The sequence below is a fragment of the Acanthochromis polyacanthus genome, chromosome 11 (assembly GCF_021347895.1).
Source record: "Acanthochromis polyacanthus isolate Apoly-LR-REF ecotype Palm Island chromosome 11, KAUST_Apoly_ChrSc, whole genome shotgun sequence".
NCBI classification, from domain to species: domain Eukaryota; kingdom Metazoa; phylum Chordata; class Actinopteri; family Pomacentridae; genus Acanthochromis; species Acanthochromis polyacanthus.
Window position 1 is genome coordinate 29385437 of NC_067123.1, and position 21879 is coordinate 29407315.

Below are 21879 nucleotides of genomic sequence, written 5' to 3' on the forward strand. Positions count from 1 at the left end.
GGGAACCAGCCTGTGTCTTCGGTGCCATTGTAACGTAAGGTGCGTCACTAATAGGGGGTGTTACACGACGCACAGCAGAACCAGTCGAGGATAACAACTTTTAGGTTGGGGAAAACAACTTTCCAGATTCCAAACCAATTTAATGTCGGCTGAAATGTTCGGAATGGCTCAAAATGAAGCTCCGTGTCGGTGGAAAAGGAGTTACTTGATAATTGTTAGTTCAATATTAATCTGATTCCCCAGATGTGGATTGTGCTGTCTATTACCATTTTGAAAATCCCCTTCACTACAGGAAACAACAGCAGCAGCCTTCAGACTTGCAGTCTATCGCACCGAAAGCTTTAAGTTTTGTTGAACATTTGGATCCTGCACTACGGCAGCTTTGCTATTTTTTTTCCTAGTGAATTAAACATTTTAATGTCAGTAATCACCTCAGTATGTACAAACGTCCCACCAAAACAATTCTCCCACCACTGTTGTGCAGGAACAGTTGTGTTACACCCTTGATTTAGTTCAAAACTCTTAAATTTAGCTCAGTCTAATATGATTGTGACTGGTTTAAAAAAATAAAAAACTAGACAAAAACAAGACTGGGTCAATATTCACCCTCTTCTTTTGCACTCTGTTAACTCCTGAATGGAGTTTAAAGTTCTTTAGCAGCACCAGTCATTTAATGTTTGTCTGTCATCAATTTGGCGCTGGGCCGATAGTGTATAGTGGTACAGCTGAGCGACAATTCTTGGTTTGTCAGTATGAGCAGCACCTCTCATACAGTCATTTGATACACTGTTGACATAAAATAGAAAATAAAAAATCTTGTATCTTACATGATGTGGTGTTTAGTTGGTAGAAGAAATAATCACAGATTGATTGGACAATTAAAAGTGCAACTTCACTGGTAATTTAGAGACACGGACCATTAATTCAGTTATAAAATAAACCTTTATTAACCCCACAGCGGAGAAATTTACATATATTTAAGTTTGACCACTGCGCATAAATTCAGATGTTAATGTTTAAGTTCTTCCTCTAGTATTTTGGCAAATAAGTTTCCACAAGATCTGGAGTTTTAAACAAATCATCGTGATCTGTTATTGTTCATACCATCAGTGCAATTTGCACTTTAAGATGTGAGTAATTTTAAGAATTTAGGACCCTTTTTTTTTTCCAAGCCTTAAATATTACATTGCCTATATTGGGCAGACGTTCTGAGAGTTCCTAAATTCAACTTTCCACATTAACGCACTGACAAACTGCAGATACTTGTTGAATTTCCTCTGTTAAGCTGCGGCTTTTATCGCCTGTGAGACGGCCTCACTAATTCTGGTCGCCATATGACGGGGTGTCAGAAAACGCGCCATTTAATAAGGACTTAAACTGCAAACACGGAAGATCTAGCACTACTACAGTGGAATTATTTGTGCTAAAAAATAGATGTGCCCGCGCAGCTTCCTCTTCTGTATTTACCAGCTGGACCTAAACTTTTTTAACCACTGACTCCAAAGTTCAGACTGTGGGTTAAAATAGAGAGAAGCATGTGCTGTTATCTTTTCATGCAGTCTCTGCTTGTTATCTATAGTTTTCTACCCATTACTGGTGCATTTGAGTCAGAAAGTGTGACAAATCCGTCTGAGAATGTGAACAGAGTCTCGTCAGTTAGTCAGTCAGTGAGGAAAAGTTCAAGTGAACTACATGTACTGATGACACAGGAGTCGTGTCTGTTTAAAGCAGAGGTCTGGGGCCAGATGTGGCAACAAAATAGATGAGGGGTTGCAAAATGATAAATTACAACACAAAATGATGCTTACATTATGCTTACTTTCTCTAATCTTTGCTACGCATGTGACATATTGGATGAATTTACCTCTTTATGGCTCGAAAACACTCAAATGTTTGACAAGGGGGTAAAAAAAAAAAGGTCAGGAGCAGAAAAAGGTTGCAGGAGAATGCAAAACTTCTCGGGGGGGGGGGGGGGGGGGGAGGGGGGATTTACAGAAAACCCACGCTGTCTAAGCCAACTTTCAGGAAGTTGGTATACATCCCCCATAACATGTGCCGCAACCTTGCCAACCTTACTTATTTGTTTTCATTAAATTTACGAGCCAACTGCGTGTGACCAGTTGAGACAAGCTCAGCACTTTCTTCTCTGTTAAATAAAGGAATCAAACCGTGGTGCTGGCTTGTTTTAAAGTCTCGTAAAATATCCCCAAGTAACTGAATGGATTAAAGTCAAAGGATGTGTGTGTTGAATGGAACAATCAGTGATGCAGACACACACACATCTGGTAGCCGACTGCTGCACCACGCAGAGCTGCTGTCCAGTCAGCATTACTCACTCCCAACGTCAGGCTGCCTCTCCATGTGCAACCCGTCTAGAAAAGACGGGAGACGAAACCATCACAAGGCTGTGAGGGGATTCGCGGTTAATCAGCGTCTGTTGTCACTTTTAGTCACATGTGTGTAACAGTGAGGGTGAAGCAAAGTCCATCTCTGAATGTGAATGAAGGCGAAGTTCTGGGAATCCGTCAGAGGCCGCTTTATTGAAAATAAACCAAACTCTCCCTCTGATCGCTCTGCTCATCCATATTCACACCGGTGAAGATTGCACATAAAACAACAACTCTTCCCTGAAATCATTCGAGGATTTACTGTAACACCAATGCAGATAAGAAAGACAATCCTCCGCCGCTCTGCCAATCATCACACATCTGTGTGTGTACATGGCGAAAACAAAGGCTCTCAGTGAGGCGACGAGCGGAAGAAGAAATACAGCTCAAACTGAACAAAACCAGATACCCGCTCAGTGCATGCTGTCTTACAAGAAAACCCCGGGTTCAGGATGACTTTGAGATGAACAAAAGAAATTCAAAGCCCGCTGTTCTCTATTTGATTTTTGTTTGATGTTACAGAGGATGTCAGCACCAAGAAAAACACTCCCACAATGCACTCTGGCCTCTAGGTTTTTTTTTTTTTTTAACTTCCTGAGTGAAAACAAGAAGAGGAAGAAGAGTCGAGGCCTGTCCGTGTCTCTGTCTCTAGGACTGGGATCAAGGCGCAGAGAGAAAGGAGGGATAAGTGAAGGAAATTAAGAAACGGAGAGATGAATCCTCCTCTTACAGCCTGTTTTCTGGTTATCAGGCTCTTCTAATCTCACCACATCCTCCTCTCTGCTCCGAGGCCCAGCTGTCCAAACCTCTGACATCACCACTTCAACGCTGGATGCTCGGTGGTGAGCTGCAAAAAAAAAAATCCAGATAAATGTTTCCTTTGCTTAATCAAGAATGCACTGCTTTAAATTAAAACTGGAGCTCTCCTCACATGGAAATGTAGCTCATCCTTAAAGTGTCCTGAAGATCAAGATTAGGGGTTTTCTTAAATAGGAAATCCACTTTTAAGTTAGTCTTCATGTTTTTCAAGTCATATATGGTGCAAATAGATACCAGTGTGCTCGTTTCCTGCCAGAAAACCTCACACTGTGAGCTGTTGGTACATTGAGCTTAATTTGTTGTAAAATATGACGTCTCACTCTAACTTTAACTCTGACCACTTCCTGCAGGTGTAGAACAGAAGTGAGTCTAGATTTCTATCTCGCTCTAAAGCCGGACATTAATACGACGAATGGAGATCGAAAGATAATGTATTTTAATAGAAACCCTTAAAAAAATGCAAACTAATGGTTGCCAAGTGACAGTTTTGGCCAAATCCTGTGAATAACATCTTCTGAAGAGTACTGTCAACAATGCTGAGTGTTTGCCTCAGAAGCAGCAGATGAGAACATTTAATGTTGAACCAGGGGCCCAAGCCAATACACACAACCAAATCCAAGGCTGTCCAGAGAGCCGGGGGAAAACAAACAAAAACGGAACATTCAAAGCAAAAAGAAGAAGAAAAAAAACGCTCCAAAGGTCCACATCTTTTGCCAGGGAACAAGGCGGCCTTTTGTGATCTCACAGGAATCTATGTCTGCTCCCGCGTTCTCTCAGTCATTTCTCATAAATTCTACAGAATGTGGCAAAATGTTCAGTGCTGCTCATAAAGTTCTAATTTCACATCTGTAACATGCTTAAAAACAGCAAAGGGAAAAAATAGGTGAGGAAAACATGGTGACAATCGCTATAAAACAGTGGTGTAGTGAGTGTATGACTATGCTGTGCTGTTTCAAGGATTTTTTTTTAGCTTGCTTCTAACAACTACTCTATTAGCCAGACTAATAATAGTGCTGCTATTTTTCATTCACAGCCAACTAACACTGCATTAAAGCTAAACAACACATCTTAACAGCCTAATGAAATGCTGAGAAATGCGTGTCCGGCTGTCTGAGCTGGGAACGACCTGACAGAATATTTTGGAAGAAAACAACCATTTGGCCCTGGAAAGCTTCAGTCAGGCGGAGGCATAAATGAGTTCTTCTGGGAAGCACAGATATTTGGATAAAAACGGACTACAAAAGAGGTGGAGAGTTCCTCTTGGAGAAAAGTTCACTTTCCATGAGGAGATTTTCTTGCAGATGTTTGGCACGTGGCATCTCATAAATAATCAACCTGAGATTATGCAGGGCCCTTTTCCTAATTGAAACTTCAACTGCTGGCAAACCCAAATAAACCCATTTGTTGACTTTATAAATGCAAAAATCTCTTCCAGTTTGTCATGAAGTCTTGCTAATAATTACTGCTTTAGCAGGTAGGTAGGAATCCAAAGATGAAAACCTCTTAATACCTGTAAAATATTCCTCATGTGTGCACAAGGATCTCTCTCTCCATCGCCTTCAGCGCCTGTTGAACCCCATTTATCTCTGCAGAATGACAAGCAGGAGGGCAGCTGTGAATAAATTAGCGTCAGGAATGAGTCTGAAGCATGTCATAGTTGGCGAAATGACAACAAAAATGAGGGCAGTAAAGATGGATGGGCATAAGGTCAAACTGTGGGTATCAGAGGAACGTGTCAAGAAGGCAGAAAATAAGATGGGATTGATGTGATGGAGAAGCTGGGGACGAGACTAATAACTGTAAAGGCATTTATTCATCAAGTAGCTTGTGACCATTTAAACTAGACAAAAAAAAAATCCTCTAAAGGTCATTGTTTGTCTTTATACAGCACAAAAGGAAATCACCGGGTCCTAAACTGACAGTCAGCTGTTGAACAGTTTTGACCACTTTCTCGTTTTCACACTTCAGCAGTCAAACCAAAACTCCATCAGCGTCGTCTCTCTCAGATGGTAACTTTTTGGCAAGCTTTTTTTTTTTTTCTGCTGTAATGCTTTGACAGAACACAACAGAGCATTTTAGCTCTGGGAGGAGCAACTACAGCTGATCCCACCTAATCCTCGTCTATCCCACAGTCATATTTAAAATATTTAAACACTGCTCTGACTTTTCTCTTATTAGATGCAGGTGTGTACGTCACAGACTTTCTGAATATCACTGCGCTCCTCGTGCAAACCGCTGCATCTTTAAAGGAATAGTTAGCCAGTTTTTGAGGGGAAAAAAGTTACATAACATCTTATATCTGCAGCAGCACAGACTGGAAACAACTCTCCATGAGAAGGAGCATTTAACTGTTCCTTCACACTTTCATCTGCACTTGCTTCTGTGTTTGGTGAAATTGCCAGCGCTAAAAACCCATCAGTGGAACAAAAGGGTAACAAGTCCGAGGAAAAATAACAAGACGTCTGTGTTGTTGCCACAGCAATGATAAATCCACCTGTAACATAAACAAGACGCAGTTAAAATGTTATCACTCGCTCAACACGCAGTCTGATCTTTTTCCTGTGATTTCATTTGTTGTATCCTGTCAAATTTATTGTTACGACCTTGAGAGAAGGGAGCAGCACTTGATGTGAAACAGTTCTCTGATGAAATACCGCATGTTTGATTCTAAACACACACTCACATTTTTCAGTGCCTGAGGCCTTGCTGCTCTTGGAGAAAGGCCAGGGATAACAGAGCAGCTCTGACATGATTGATTGCACCTTTGGCTGCCGATTGCCACACAGTGAGCTGCAGCAATAATCATGTGAAGTGGGACCGGCTAATAAGAGCGATAGCACTCGTTTGCAGACACAACAGTTATGAAGCTCACAAATCAAGAACCAGATTGAACACAATGATAAGGAGCTGTGGGGTTTCTGAGGTGTCGCGTGTTAGCATGTTCGCCGACAGCTGGCTAACAGCTTTCTTAGCTTTGCTTTTTCCATCTAAACTTTCCATGAAGTAGACAGATGAATTAAGGTAAATCTGCCTGTGGTGGTGACACTATAATTGCTGATCAGTCCTGTCATTAGAGCATTAAGCCCATAAATTCCCTAAGAACACCTGCATCCTCTCGTTTTTCCCCTCTTTCATTTTCCTCAACATAGACCACAGGATTCAGGATGTCGTCATCTTTGCAACAATGCCTTTGATTTTTATAAAAATTATTCTGTATTTGGCACAAGAGCAGCCAAACCCCACTGCCCTCAGTCTCAATAACTGCTATAAGTCGGGTTTTGCGGCATTTCAATGGTGAAAGTAACTCAATTAAGAAACTATTCCTAGTGAAAAATACAGCTTTTTTTTTTAAATTTAGGTTGACAAAAATCTTGAATCTTTGCTGACTTCAAAGGTCCACTGCTCTGCCTCTGTGTCACATTTAGGTTTTCTCGCACTTTCACAACAAACCTCTGGGCGTTTTCTTTCTATCAACACCCCATTCATGCATAAGTGGTGCAGAAGCTGCGGCCATTTTCATTTGACATGCCATTTAAAATGTTTCTACTCCAAAATAAACAGGAGTGGAAAAGGGTTAAATGCGCTCTCACTAAAATCTAACTCTTCTGATGTGACAACAGAAAAAGCCTCGCAAAAAACGCTTCACATGAAAATTCCCCGTTTATTTGAGCAAAGTTGACTATACATACCCATAAATCCAGCGGGTTTTAAATGTGCATTTTGGCAGCATATGGCTGCTTAATGGCAAATGCAGATGTGAGCCTTGTCGCTTTCCAGGAAAAAGACAGGCAGTATTTCTAACTGCGGCATTCCCTCTGTCTTCCTGGACATTTATTAAACGCTGAAATGCTGAGGGTGAGGATGGGTTGCATGAAATTCCTCTCCTCGACAGCGAACCGCTTCATGTCGTACTGACACCTCATCTGCAAGACAAGAAAGTAACCCCTTTCTTTGCAGTGCTTCTCTCCATCTGTCTCACTATGCACAAGTATCTCATCTGCTAACAGCTAATTGGGAGGCAAGAGGCAACAATTCCCTGTGTGCATGTTCACTTAGTGCAAAGAAGGAGAAAGAGAAGCCACGCAAGCATCACCTCCCCCTTGCCATGGCTCTGCACTTCCCTTATCAGGATGCTGGATAACTTCCATGTAAAGGGAGAGCACGCTGGAGCCAAACAGACAAACAGCAGGCCAGAGAAGACTGGCTGCTCGCTATAGCAGTAGCTGACGTGGAGCTAAGTGTGCAACACACACACACACACACACACACACACACACACACACACACACACACACACACACGCTTTTGCAGCTGGAGCCACTCGAGATGCCTGTCTGACAGCCAGCTAGTGAACCTCGAATTCAAAGAGTGGGAGACGGAGCGATGTTCGGTTCCAAGAAGAAGTAGCAAAGGGTTGAGAATGTACACAGACTGACAGATTACATACAGGCAATGAGCAGACTGATGAACAGATGCACACACACACACTCATGCAAACATCCTGCAAGGTCTCCTGCTTGTTAACAGAACATATGGATCTTTTTAACCTCTGACACAATTTGAAATCAGAAGCTGTCACACATCTCCTTGATCTGTTCTGACAGAAGACCTGATCGAAAATGTGATTTCGACTTGTTGCTCTAATAATAACAGCAGCTACTGTTACAAATATAGTTTGCTGCAAGCATTGTTGGGTCATAAATAAAGCCGTTAAATTATATGAAGCACACCCTTTTCATTGTGCATGACCATATTTTGAGTGAGATGCAACAGTGCCTATCTGTGGCACACTCCCTTTGTGTCCACTGTTTCCACAATGGTTTTGTGTCTCATCTCTGAATTAATTGCACACTGCAGCCCACCACAGACGGAGGAGTAATGGAAAAACTCATTACGATGGGTCCTGACAGCAAAACTTTCCAAGTCTTGGTAGTGGTGAGCAGATAAATGGAAAACTCATTGCGAAACCAATCGTCAGCCGAGTCTCCTCGGCTTTTTCTTTCTCTCAATTATGCGACCAGGATGAAGTCATCATTATTCAATCCGCCTCGTGCCGATGCCCGTCCCGCAAAAAATGTTCCCCTCAGCAGTGTCCACGGTGTACAAGCAGCATATCATGCCAGATATGTTCGGTATGTGTTTAGTCGAGGTCCAAGAGGGGCTATTTGTCAGATCCAGGGAGGGGAACTTTCCTGCATCCATTCTCTCCCACAGAGTCAACATGCTTATATGTTGATCTGGCATCTGTGAGAATCATTAGTGCTGAGTGAAAGGGAAAATGGCACACGGGTCAAAGTGTAGAAATTGAACAGATGGCACAAAACTGACTCTGTGAGCCGACATAGCAATTGTCCTATATTGCCTGTTGGACTGGTTTACATAAAGATGATTGTACCCAAACTGAATATGACAACATTTAGCTGTTGATAAAAATATTGCTGATGCTTTTGCTTAAATGAATTGCGATAAGGAGTTTTCATGTGTAGGGTTAAACTGCGTTAACATTGTAGTGTACTCTGGTTGTTTGCAGCAGTCTGACATCTAGTGGACAAGGTGAAAAATCATTCTGTTTCGCAGTGGTGAAGTTGCACCTCAGTTTACAACAGAATGGTGGGATTAATCTGCAATGGGGTAATATTAAAAAATAAGGTTTAGGTCCAACCATTTAAGTAATTTTAAAACAAATCAGAAATGTTTTGGCCAGTGGGTCCCTCTACAAGACAGGCTGATCTGTAGTAATTCAGGAATTCCACTTAAGGCTCTCATCAAATCGGGTGTTGATGTTGCCAAACAAATTTGCAATGATGGATTGTCACATATCAAATATCTCACCATAAAAAAAGCTTTTTTGAGCATTGAGACGTCTGTCTGCTTTGCCTGCTTAAAATGCAACCTTGAGCAAGAGAAATCCGGAATATATCAGTCGAAACTTTGGACAAAATCCATAATCAGGAAAATTCACCACAGTTAAAATGTTCCAAATCTGAGTTTATCTGTCCAACAAACACTGCGGTCAAGCCAGCCGCCTCTCGTTTCTCCGTAGTCAAGCCAGCCGCTCCTACATTTTCAGTGCGCTCTTATCGTCAGCTTACGGTAAATGCACGACCGTGCATCAACTATTTCCGGTTTAAAAAATAAAGCGCTGCATTCACAGATGTATTATACAGGGATGTTTTAAGTAACTGACTCAGCTTAACTGTTAACTATCGAATTGTACGGCTAATATTTACACTAAATAAATAGCTTGAAGTATAAGAAGCTGAAAACTTGTTTATCTATCTGTCTGTCTGTCTGTCTGTCTTAAAAATTGTGAATTCAAATAAAAAGTGATGTGTGTCATCCCAGTGATCTATTAGTGTGATAATGAAATAAACCTCAGTCGAAAAGTCACATGATCTGGACCGAAATGAGAAGACATGCTGATATTTACATTAAAAAATGTTTAATTTTTTGCTTTAAAATCTTTTAAGCCAAACTATTTCTTCTTCTTTGGCGTATGCTGACCAGGTAAGGTAGCATTGTGATTCTGCATTAGTTTGGGGTCAATTAGTCACATGACCTGAGAGCTATTGAGCTAAAATGCTAATATTTACTGTAAAAAAAAAATGTTAAAAATCAATAAAGACCAGAAATTAAATATAAATTGCCGTATGTTGACCATCCTTAGTAGCACTATCATTCTGCATTAGTTTGGGGTCAATATGTCACATGACCTGAGAGCTATTGAGCAAAAAAGCTAATATTTACTGTAAAAAAACTGTTAAAAATCAATAAAGACCAGAAATTAAATATAAATTGCCGTATGTTGACCATCCTTAGTAGCACTATCATTCTGCATTAGTTTGGGGTCAATACGTCACATGACCTGAGAGCTATTGAGCAAAAAAGCTAATATTTACTGTAAAAAAAACTGTTAAAAATCAATAAAGACCAGAAATTAAATATAAATTGCCGTATGTTGACCATCCTTAGTAGCACTATCATTCTGCATTAGTTTGGGGTCAATACGTCACATGACCTGAGAGCTATTGAGCAAAAAAGCTAATATTTACTGTAAAAAAACTGTTAAAAATCAATAAAGACCAGAAATCAAATATAAATTGCCGTATGTTGACCATCTTTAGTAGCACTATGACTCTGCACTGGTTTGGGGTCAATAAGTCACATGACCTGAGAGCTATTGAGCTAAAATGCTAATATTTACTGTAAAAAAACTGTTAAAAATCAATTATGTCCTAAAATCAAATATAAATTGCCGTATGTTGACCATACTTAGTAGCACTATCATTCTGCATTAGTTTGGGGTCAATACGTCACATGACCTGAGAGCTATTGAGCAAAAAAGCTAATATTTACTGTAAAAAAACTGTTAAAAATCAATAAAGACCAGAAATCAAATATAAATTGCCGTATGTTGACCATCTTTAGTAGCACTATGACTCTGCACTGGTTTGGGGTCAATAAGTCACATGACCTGAGAGCTATTGAGCTAAAATGCTAATATTTACTGTAAAAAAACTGTTAAAAATCAATTATGTCCTAAAATCAAATATAAATTGCCGTATGTTGACCATACTTAGTAGCACTATCATTCTGCATTAGTTTGGGGTCAATACATCACATGACCTGAGAGCTATTGAGCTAAAATGCTAAAATTTACTGTAAAAAACTGTTAAAAATCAATAAAGACCAGAAATCAAATATAAATTGCCGTATGTTGACCATCCTTAGTAGCACTATCATTCTGCACTGGTTTGGGGTCAATACGTCACATGACCTGAGAGCTATTGAGCTAAAATGCTAATATTTACTGTAAAAAAACTGTTAAAAATCAATTATGTCCTAAAATCAAATATAAATTGGCGTATGTTGACCATCCTTAGTAGCACTATCATTCTGCACTGGTTTGGGGTCAATAGGTAACATGACCTGAGAGCTATTGAGCTAAAATGCTAATATTTACTGTAAAAAAACTGTTAAAAATCAATAAAGACCAGAAATCAAATATCAATTGGCGTATGTTGACCATCCTTAGTAGCACTATCATTCTGCATTAGTTTGGGGTCAATAGATAACATGACCTGAGAGCTATTGAGCAATAAAGCTAATATTTACTGTCAAAAAACTGTTAAAAATCAATAATGTCCTAAAATCAAATATAAATTGGCGTATGTTGACCATCTTTAGTAGCACTATCATTCTGCATTAGTTTGGGGTCAATACGTCACATGACCTGAGAGCTATTGAGCTAAAATGCTAATATTTACTGTAAAAAAAACTGTTAAAAATCAATTATGTCCTAAAATCAAATATAAATTGGCGTATGTTGACCATACTTAGTAGCACTATCATTCTGCATTAGTTTGGGGTCAATACGTCACATGACCTGAGAGCTATTGAGCTAAAATGCTAATATTTACTGTATAAAAAGTGCTGTGTCTTGATCATTCTGTTTCATACTATAATCCCAAATAGATTTGGAGTCTTTGGGTCACATGACTTGGTAGCTATTGAGCTAAAATGCCAATACTTACTGTAAAAATTAATAATAAATTCATAAAGCATTCAAATGTAATGAAACCTGGTGTGTCTTGATCACCTTTTATAGCCCTGTCAATCCTTATTGATTTGGAGTCTCTAGGTCGCATGACCTGGGAGCTATTGAGCCAACATGCTAATATTTACAGTTAAATATCAATATAAAATATGCAAAGTATCCAGATGGAATAAAAAGTGCTGTGTCTTGATCACTCTATGAGATGCTCTAATCCTGCATAGATTTGGTGTCTGTAGGTCACATGACTTGGGAGCTATTGAGCTAAAACACTAATATTTACATATTGAAATCAATTAAAAACTCGCTAAAAAAAATTAATAGTCTCCAAAAGCAATAATAAAGTCTGTGTAATAAACCAGGTCTAAATCTATTTAGCCAAAAGATCACATGACCTGGGACTTATAGAGCTGTAATGCTCATAATTACAGTATAAATACATGAAAAATTCACAAAACATATTAATTGTGTCCAAATGTTCATTCAATGTTTCTAAGTGTGACAAAGAATCTATGAACTACAAATCCCTATATTTGAGTGCCGTAATGTATCATAACATAATGTAACATAACGTCACGTCAGGTCTTTGCTCTTCCGAAACTCCCTATGCCTATCTCACTCACCCACTCCTATACTCCCTATGCCTATCTCACTCACCCACTGAGCTATCATCCCTATGCCAATCTCACTCACTCACACCTGGAATCGAAACCCGGTCTCCCGGGTGCCAGCCAGCCACTCTATCCACTGAGCTATACTCCCCATGCCTATCTCACTCACTCACACCTGGAATCCAACCCCGGCCTCCCGGGTGCCAGCCAGTCACTCTACCCACTGAGCTATACTCTCTATGCCTATCTCACTCACTCCCATACTCCCTATGCCTATCTCACTCACACCTGGAATCGAACGCCGGCCTCCCGGGTGCCAGCCAGCCACTCTACCCACTAAGCAATACTTCCGATGCCTATCTCACTCACTCCTATACTCCCTACGCCTGTCTCACTCACTCACTCCTATACTCATCTCACTCACTCACTCCTATACGCCCAATGCCTATACTCACTCCTATACTCATCTCACTCACTCACATACTCCCTATGCCTATCTCACTCACTCCCATACTCATCTCACTCACACCTGGAACAGAACCCCAGCCTCCTGGGTGCCAGCCAGCCACTCTACCCACTGAGCTATACTCCCTATGCCTATTTCACTCACTCCTATACTCATCTCACTCACTCACTGCTATACTCCCTATGCCTATCTCACTCACACCTGGAATCGAACCCCGGCCTCCCGGGTGCCAGCCAGCCGCTCTACCCACTGAGCTATACTCTCTATGCCTATCTCACTCACTCCCATACTCCCTATGCCGATCTCACTCACTCCCATACTCATCTCACTCACTCACACCTGGAATCGAACCCCGGCCTCCTGGGTGCCAGCCAGCCACTCAACCCACTGAGCTATACTCCCTATGCCTATCTCACTCAATCCTATACTTCCTATGCCTATTTCACTCACTCCTATACTCCCTTTGCCTATCTCACTCACTCACTCCTATACTCCCTATGCTTATCTCACTCAGTCACTCACTCCTTTACTCCCTATGCCTATCTCACTCACTCACACCTGGAATCGAACCCCGGCCTCCTGGGTGCCAGCCAGCCACTCTACCCACTGAGCTATGCTCCCTGTGCTTATCTCACTTATTCACTCCTTTACTCCCTATGCCTATCTCACTCACACCTGGAATCGAACCCCGGCCTCCCGGGTGCCAGCCAGCCACTCAACCCACTGAGCTATACTCCCTATGCTTATTTCACTCAGTCCTTTACTCATCTCACTCACTCACTCCTTTACTCCCTATGCCTATCTCACTCACCCAGCGAGCTATACTCCCTATGCCTATCTCACTCACACCTGGAATCGAACCCCGGCCTCCTGGGTGCCAGCCAGCCACTCTACCCATTGAGCTATACTCCCTATGCTTATCTCACTTATTCACTCCTTTACTCCCTATGCCTATCTCACTCACACCTGGAATCGAACCCCGGCCTCCAGGGTGCCAGCCAGCCACTCAACCCACTGAGCTATACTCCCTATGCTTATTTCACTCAGTCCTTTACTCATCTCACTCACTCACTCCTATACTCCCTATGCCTATCTCACTCACTCCCATACTCCCTATACCTATCTCACTCACTCCCATACTCATCTCACTCACTCACACCTGGAATCGAACCCCGGCCTCCTGGGTGCCAGCCAGCCACTCTACCCACTGAGCTATACTCCCTATGCCTATCTCACTCACTCCTATACTCATCTCACTCACTCACTCACTTCTATACTCCCTATGCCTATCTCACTCACTCACACCTGGAATCGAACCCCGGCCTCCCGGGTGCCAGCCAGCCACTCTACCCACTGAGCTATGCTCCCTGTGCTTATCTCACTTATTCACTCCATTACTCCCTATGCCTATCTCACTCACACCCGGAATCGAACCCCGGCCTCCCGGGTGCCAGCCAGCCACTCAACCCACTGAGCGGTACTCCCTATGCCTATCTCACTCAATCCTATACTCCCTATGCCTATTTCACTCACTCCTATACTCCCTTTGCCTATCTCACTCACTCACTCACTCACTCCTATACTCATCTCAGTCAGTCACTCACTCCTTTACTCCCTATGCCTATCTCACTCACTCACACCTGGAATCGAACCCCGGCCTCCAGGGTGCCAGTCAGCCACTCTCCCCACTGAGCTATACTCCCTATGCCTATCTCACTCACTCCCATACTCCCTCTGCCTATCTCACTCACTCCTATACTCCCTATGCCTTTCTCATTCACTCCCATACTCATCTCACTCTCTCACACCTGGAATCGAACCCCGGCCTCCTGGGTGCCAGCCAGCCACTCTACCCACTGAGCTACACTCCCTATGCCTATCTCACTCAATCCTATACTCCCTATGCCTATTTCACTCACTCCTATACTCCCTCTGCCTATCTCACTCACTCACTCCTATACTCATCTCACTCACTCACTCCTTTACTCCCGATGCCTATCTCACTCACCCAGCGAGCTATACTCCCTATGCCTATCTCACTCACTCACTCACACCTGGAATCGAACCCCGGCCTCCTGGGTGCCAGCCAGCCACTCTACCCACTGAGCTATACTCTCAATGCTTATCTCACTTATTCACTCCTTTACTCCCTATGCCTATCTCACTCACACCTGGAATCGAACCCCGGCCTCCCGGGTGCCAGCCAGCCACTCAACCCACTGAGCTATACTCCCTATGCTTATTTCACTCAGTCCTTTACTCATCTCACTCACTCACTTCGATACTCCCTATGCCTATCTCACTCACTCACTCACTCCTATACTCCCTTTGCCTATCTCGCTCACACCTGGAATCGAACCCCGGCCTCCAGGGTGCCAGCCAGCCACTCTACCCACTGAGCTATACTCCCTATGCCAATTTCACTCAATCCTATACTCATCTCACTCACTCACTCCAATACTCCCTGTGCCTGCCCACTGAGCTATACTCCCTATGCCAATTTCACTCAATCCTATACTCATCTCACTCACTCCAATACTCCATGTGCCTTTCTAACTCACTCACTGCTATACTCCCTCTGTCTATTTCACTCACACCTGGATTTGAACCCCTACCTCCCGGGTGGCAGCCAGCCCCTCTACCCACTGAGCTATACTCCCTATGCTTATCTCACTTACTCACTCCTTTACTCCCTATGCCTATCTCACTCACACCTGGAATCGAACCCCGGCCTCCCGGGTGCCAGCCAGCCGCTCTACCCACTGAGAAATACTCTCTATGCCTATTTCACTCACTCCTTTACTCATCTCACTCACTCACTCCTATACTCCCTATGCCTATCTCACTCACTCCCATACTCCCTATGCCGATCTCACTCACTCCTGGAATCGAACCCCGGCCTCCTGGGTGCCAGCCAGCCACTCTACCCACTGAGCTATACTCCCTATGCCTATCTCACTCAATCCTATACTCCCTGTGCCTATCTCACTCACTCACTCACACCTGGAATCGAACCCCGGCCTCCTGGGTGCCAGCCAGCCACTCTACCCACTGAGCTATACTCCCTATGCCTATCTCACTCAATCCAATACTCCCTATGCCTATTTCACTCACTCCTTTACTCATCTCACTCACTCACTCCTATACTCCCTATGCCTATTTCACTCACTCACTCACTCACTCCTATACTCCCTATGCTTATCTCACTCAGTCACTCACTCCTTTACTCCCTATGCCTATCTCACTCACTCACACCTGGAATCGAACCCCGGCCTCCTGGGTGCCAGCCAGCCAGCCACTCTACCCACTGAGCTATGCTCCCTGTGCTTATCTCACTTATTCACTCCCTATGCCTATCTCACTCACACCTGGAATCGAACCCCGGCCTCCTGGGTGCCAGCCAGCCACTCTACCCACTGAGCTATACTCCCTATGCTTATCTCACTTATTCACTCCTTTACTCCCTATGCCGATCTCACTCACACCTGGAATTGAACCCCGGCCTCCCGGGTGCCAGCCAGCCACTCAACCCACTGAGCTATACTCCCTATGCTTATTTCACTCACTCCTATACTCCCTATGCCTATCTCACTCACTCCTATACTCCCTATGCCTTTCTCACTCACTCCCATACTCATCTCACTCACTCACACCTGGAATCGAACCCCGGCCTCCTGGGTGCCAGCCAGCCACTCTACCCACTGAGGTATACTCCCTATGCCTATGTCACTCAATCCTATACTCCCTATGCCTATTTCACTCACTCACTCCTTTACTCCCAATGCCTATCTCACTCACTCCTTTACTCATCTCACTCACTCACATACTCCCTATGCCGATCTCACTCACTCCCATACTCATCTCACTCACTCACACCTGGAATCGAACCCCGGCCTCCTGGGTTCCAGCCAGCCACTCTACCCACTGAGCTATGCTCCCTGTGCTTATCTCACTTATTCACTCCTTTACTCCCTATGCCTATCTCACTCACACCTGGAATCGAACCCCGGCCTCCCGGGTGCCAGCCAGCCGCTCTACCCACTGAGCTATACTCCCTATGCCTATTTCACTCACTCCTTTACTCATCTCACTCACTCACTGCTATACTCCCTATGCCAATCTCACTCACTCCCATACTCCCTATGCCGATCTCACTCACTCCCATACTCATCTCACTCACTCACACCTGGAATCGAACCCCGGCCTCCTGGGTTCCAGCCAGCCACTCAACCCACTGAGCTATACTCCCCATGCCTGTCTCACTCAATCCTATACTCCCTATGCCTATTTCACTCACTCCTATACTCCCTCTGCTTATCTCACTCACACCTGGAATCGAACCCCTGCCTCCCAGGTGCCAGCCAGCCACTCAACCCACTGAGCTATACTTATTAACCTATGCTTATTTCACTCACTCCTATACTAATCTCACTCACTCACTTCGATACTCCCTATGCCTATCTCACTTACTCCTATACTCCCTTTGCCTATCTCGCTCACACCTGGAATCGAACCCCGGCCTCCCGGGTGCCAGCCAGCCACTCTACCCACTGAGCTATACTCCCTATGCCAATTTCACTCAATCCTATACTCATCTCACTCACTCACTCCAATACTCCCGATGCCTATCTCACTCACTCACTCCGATACTCCCTGTGCCTTTCTAACTCACTCACTGCTATACTCCCTATGTCTATTTCACTCACACCTGGATTTGAACCCCTGCCTCCCGGGTGGCAGCCAGCCGCTCTACCCACTGAGCTATACTCTCTATGCCTATTTCACTCACTCCTTTACTCATCTCACTCACTCACTCCTTTACTCCCTATGCCTATCTCACTCACTCCCATACTCCCTATGCCGATCTCACTCACTCCTGGAATCGAACCCCAGCCTCCTGGGTGCCAGCCAGCCACTCTACCCACTGAGCTATACTCCCTATGCCTATCTCACTCAATCCTATACTCCCTATGCCTATTTCACTCAATCCTATACTCCCTCTGCCTATCTCACTCACTCACTCCTATACTCCCTATGCCTATCTCACTCACTCACTCACACCTGGAATCGAACCCCGGCCTCCTGGGTGCCAGCCAGCCACTCTACCCACTGAGCTATACTCCCTATGCTTATCTCACTTATTCACTCCTTTACTCCCTATGCCTATCTCACTCACACCTGGAATCGAACCCCTGCCTCCCGGGTGCCAGCCAGCCACTCAACCCACTGAGCTATACTCCCTATGCTTATTTCACTCACTCCTATAGTAATCTCACTCACTCACTTCGATACTCCCTATGCCTATCTCACTCACTCCTATACTCCCTTTGCCTATCTCGCTCACACCTGGAATCGAACCCCGGCCTCCCGGGTGCCAGCCAGCCACTCTACCCACTGAGCTATACTCCCTATGCCAATTTCACTCAATCCTATACTCATCTCACTCACTCACTCCAATACTCCCTGTGCCTGCCCACTGAGCTATACTCCCTATGCCAATTTCACTCAATCCTATACTCATCTCACTCACTCCAATACTCCCTGTGCCTTTCTAACTCACTCACTGCTATACTCCCTATGTCTATTTCACTCACACCTGGATTTGAACCCCTGCCTCCCGGGTGGCAGCCAGCCCCTCTACCCACTGAGCTATACTCCCTATGCTTATCTCACTTACTCACTCCTTTACTCCCTATGCCTATCTCACTCACACCTGGAATCGAACCCCGGCCTCCCGGGTGCCAGCCAGCCGCTCTACCCACTGAGCTATACTCTCTATGCCTATTTCACTCACTCCTTTACTCATCTCACTCACTCACTCCTATACTCCCTATGCCTATCTCACTCACTCCCATACTCCCTATGCCGATCTCACTCACTCCTGGAATCGAACCCCGGCCTCCTGGGTGCCAGCCAGCCACTCTACCCACTGAGCTATACTCCCTATGCCTATCTCACTCAATCCTATACTCCCTATGCCTATTTCACTCACTCCTATACTCCCTCTGCCTATCTCACTCACTCACTCACTCCTTTACTCCCGATGCCTATCTCACTCACTCACACCTGGAATCGAACCCCGGCCTCCCGGGTGCCAGCCAGCCACTCTACCCACTGAGCTATACTCCCTACTCCTATACTCATCTCACTCACTCACTTCTATACTCCCTATGCCAATCTCACTCACTCACTGCTATACTCCCTATGCCTATCTCACTCACACCTGGAATCGAACCCCGGCCTCCTGGGTGCCAGCCAGCCACTCTACCCACTGAGCTATACTCCCTTTGCCTATCTCACTCAATCCTATACTCCCTATGCCTATTTCACTCACTCCTATACTCCCTATGCCTATCTCACTCACACCTGGAATCGAACCCCGGCCTCCCGGGTGCCAGCCAGCCACTCTACCCACTGAGCTTTACTCTCTATGCCTATTTCACTCACTCCTTTACTCATCTCACTCACTCACTCACTCCTATACTCCCTGTGCCTTTCTAACTCACTCACTGCTGTATTCCCTATGTCTATCTCACTCACACCTGGAGTTGAACCCCTGCCTCCCGAGTGGCAGCCAGCCACTCTCCCCACTGAACTATACTCCCTATGCCTATTTCACTCACTCCTATACTCCCTATGCCTATCTCACTCACACCTGGAATCGAACCCCGGTCTCCCGGGTCCCAGCCAGCCACTCTACCCACTGAGCAATACTCCTTATGCCTATCTCACTCACATACTGAGCTATACTCCCTATGCCTATCTCACTCACTCCTATACTCATCACACTCACTCACTCCTATACTCCCTATGCCTATCTCACTCACTCACACCTGGAATCGAGCCCCGGCCACCCGGGTGCCAACCATCCACTCTTCCCACTGAGCGATACTTCTGCCTTTTTTCAAACGACCCATCGCACAACTCTGACTCCAAATGGTGTTCTGAATATTGAGCAGCACGTCTGTTACGGGCTCAGTCGATTGGATATTTATTTCATTGATAATTATCGGTTAACTTACGTGAGGCAGAAAAAGGAAGACCAAAGACCTGATGTGACGTTATGTTACATTATGTTATGATACATTACGGCACTTAAATATAGGGATTTGTAGTTCATAGATTCTTTGTCACACTTAGAAACATTGAATGAACATTTGGACACAATTAATATGTTTTGTGAATTTTTCATGTATTTTATACTGTAATTATGAGCATTACAGCTCTATAAGTCCCAGGTCATGTGATCTTTTGGCTAAATAGATTTAGACCTGGTTTATTACACAGACTTTATTATTGCTTTTGGAGACTATTAATATATTTTTTAGTGAGTTTTTAATTAATTTCAATACGTAAATATTAGTATTTTAGCTCAATAGCTCCCAAGTTATGTGACCTACAGACACCAAATCTATGCAGGATTAGAGCATCTCATAGAGTGATCAAGACACAGCACTTTTTATTCCATCTGGATACTTTGCATATTTTATATTGATATTTAACTGTAAATATTAGCATTTTGGCTCAATAGCTCCCAGGTCATGCGACCTAGAGACTCCAAATCAATAAGGATTGACAGGGCTATAAAAGGTGATCAAGACACACCAGGTTTTATTACATTTGAATGCTTTATGAATTTATCATTAATTTTTTACAGTAAGTATTAGCATTTTAGCTCAATAGCTACCAAGTCATGTGACCCAAAGACTCCAAATCTATTTGGGATTATAGTACGAAACAGACTGATCAAGACACAGCACTTTTTATACCATTTGGATACTTAATGAATTTATTATTAATTTTTTACAGTAAGTATTAGCTTTTTAGCTCAATAGCTCGCAGGTCATGTGACGTATTGACCCCAAACTAATGCAGAATGATAGTGCTACTAAGGATGGTCAACATACGTCAAATCATATTTGATTTTAGGACATTATTGATTTTTAACAGTTTTTTTACAGTAAATATTAGCTTTTTGCTCAATAGCTCTCAGGTCATGTGACGTATTGACCCCAAACTAATGCAGAATGATAGTGCTACTAAAGATGGTCAACATACGCCAAATCATATTTGATTTCTGTTCTTTATCAATTTTTAACAGTTTTTTTTACAGTAAATATTAGCTTTTTTGCTCAATAGCTCGCAGGTCATGTGACGTATTGACCCCAAACTAATGCAGAATGATAGTGCTACTAAGGATGGTCAACATACGTCAAATCATATTTGATTTTAGGACATTATTGATTTTTAACAGTTTTTTTACAGTAAATATTAGCTTTTTGCTCAATAGCTCTCAGGTCATGTGGCGTATTGACCCCAAACTAATGCAGAATGATAGTGCTACTAAAGATGGTCAACATACGGCAATTTATATTTGATTTTAGGACATTATTGATTTTTAACAGTTTTTTGACAGTAAATATTAGCTTTTTTGCTCAATAGCTCTCAGGTCATGTGACGTATTGACCCCAAACTAATGCAAAATGATAGTGCTACTAAAGATGGTAAACATGTGCCAATTTATATTTGATTTCTGGTCTTTATTGATTTTTAACTGTTTTTTTTACAGTAAATATTAGCTTTTTTGCTCAATAGCTCTCAGGTCATGTGACATATTGACCCCAAACTAATGCAGAATGATAGTGCTACTAAGGATGGTCAACATACGCCAATTGATATTTGATTTCTGGTCTTTATTGATTTTTAACAGTTTTTTTACAGTAAATATTAGCATTTTAGCTCAATAGCTCTCAGGTCATGTGACTTATTGACCCCAAACTAATGCAGAATGATAGTGCTACTAAAGATGGTCAACATACGGCAATTTATATTTGATTTTAGGACATTATTGATTTTTAACAGTTTTTTTACAGTAAATATTAGCTTTTTTGCTCAATAGCTCTCAGGTCATGTGACGTATTGACCCCAAACTAATGCAGAATCACAATGCTACCTTACCTGGTCAGCATACGCCAAAGAAGAAGAAATAGTTTGGCTTAAAAGATTTTAAAGCAAAAAATTAAACATTTTTTAATGTAAATA

At 43.2% G+C, this 21879-nt stretch overlaps 1 long non-coding RNA gene across 15 annotated transcripts; it reads right to left on the reverse strand.

Moving 5' to 3' along the window:
* Positions 1-12210: 12210 nt before the first annotated feature.
* Positions 12211-20167, reverse strand: LOC127536205 (uncharacterized). 15 transcript variants are annotated; one of them, XR_007945193.1, is made up of 7 exons: positions 19061-20167; positions 17899-18831; positions 16714-17713; positions 15841-16092; positions 14646-15008; positions 13997-14142; positions 12873-13686 (listed from the first exon to the last, which is right to left on the reverse strand). It is a non-coding gene; the product is annotated as an uncharacterized LOC127536205 (long non-coding RNA). The 15 variants fall into 15 exon arrangements; XR_007945195.1 differs by lacking the exon at positions 19061-20167 and adding an exon at positions 13687-13803 and having other exon boundaries at positions 12873-13512; positions 17899-18969; XR_007945206.1 differs by lacking the exons at positions 12873-13686; positions 19061-20167 and adding an exon at positions 12211-12801 and having other exon boundaries at positions 17899-18969.
* Between the last annotated feature and the right edge of the window lie 1712 nt (positions 20168-21879).